Below are 1,507 nucleotides of genomic sequence, written 5' to 3'. Positions count from 1 at the left end.
TAGATCGGAATCTATTCCACAACCCAGGAGGACGACTTTAGCTTTACACCTTTCTAATGACGCTGATCTAACGAGCTGCGATTTCTAACAGTTTTATGTCGTTTGCGCTGTTTAAAAGTCGCCATGATTATATTGAAATAAACTGAATAATTCCAGTCTTGACCTCCAGTACGGACGCCAAAACATGAAATCATGTGACTGCCACTTCACACGCAAATCCTTAATACAAAAACTTCAAAAATTTAACACGTAAAAACCTGTATTCCCATGATGTGTTTCAGCTTCCTGTTCTAAGCAACATTTTGTGGACTTTCTCCTCATTCAAAAGATAAAATACTTCAAAATTTGTCCCCTTTTTTTTTATTTATTTTATTAATTAATTAATTTTGTATTATTCCATTAGTCCTATCTAGAAGACAGGAAGTATTTTGTCGAAATTGGAAACTGTGTCTCAGATCACATGGCCCTGACCTGTGGGGTGCCTCAGGGGTCAATCCTGGGCCCCCTGTTGTTCAATCTCTACATGCTGCCCCCTACAGGCCAGTTAATAAGCAGCAATAACGTGTCCTACCACAATTATGCAGACGACACTCAGATCTACGTCTCTCTGGCAGCAGGAGACTATGGACCAGTGGACTCACTTGGTCACTGCATCCAACAGATCAGTGTGTGGATGCAAAACAACTTTCTCCAGCTAAACTCTGACAAGACTGAAGTCATAGTGTTTGGTCCACAGAAACAAAGGGACAGTGTCAGCAGTCACCTCCAGTCTCTCTCTCTAAAACCTTCAAATCAGGCAAGAAATCTCGGGGTAATAATGGACTCAGACTTGAACTTCAACAGCCACATCAAATCAATAACATCTGCAGCAAAAATAGCAAAACTCAAAGGTTTACTGTCTAAATCAGACTTGGAGAAACTTATCCATGCGTTTGTCTCCAGTAGGTTAGATACTGTAATGTTCTGCTCACTGGTCTCTCCAAACGAGCTGTGAGACGCTGCAGAACATCCAGAACATCCAGAACATCCAGAACATCCAGAACATCCAGAACATCCAGAACATCCAGAACGCTGCAGCTCGGGTCCTGACTCGAACTAGGAAGTACGAGCACATAAGTCCTGTGCTCAGGTCTCTGCACTGGCTCCTGTGGCTCAGAGAATAGACTTTAAAACAGCTCTGCTTGTACAAGTCTCTTGTGCTTGAATGACAAGGAAGAGTTTTTGTATCTCTGTTTGTGGTGTAAAATTATGGAACAACATGAAAACAGAACTAAAACTTTGTCCAAATATACATGTATTCAAAAGTGCAGTTAAAAAAGGGATTATTTCAAAATACTGTGCTGAAGAAATTAGTGCTTAATGTACATGTGTGATATATATATATCTATATATATAAATTAAAGTTTACGTTTACGTAGGCCCCAGGGAAGACCCAGGACACGCTGGCCTGGAAACGCCTCGGGGTTCCCCCGGAGGAGCTGGAGGAAGTGTCTGGGGTGAAGGAAGT

The sequence above is a fragment of the Boleophthalmus pectinirostris genome, unplaced genomic scaffold (genome assembly GCF_026225935.1).
Source record: "Boleophthalmus pectinirostris isolate CB_2022bp ecotype Guang Dong unplaced genomic scaffold, ASM2622593v1 HiC_scaffold_18, whole genome shotgun sequence".
NCBI classification, from domain to species: domain Eukaryota; kingdom Metazoa; phylum Chordata; class Actinopteri; order Gobiiformes; family Gobiidae; genus Boleophthalmus; species Boleophthalmus pectinirostris.
The sequence above is the reverse complement of the archived record's forward strand: the minus strand, read 5'-3'. Positions refer to the sequence as shown.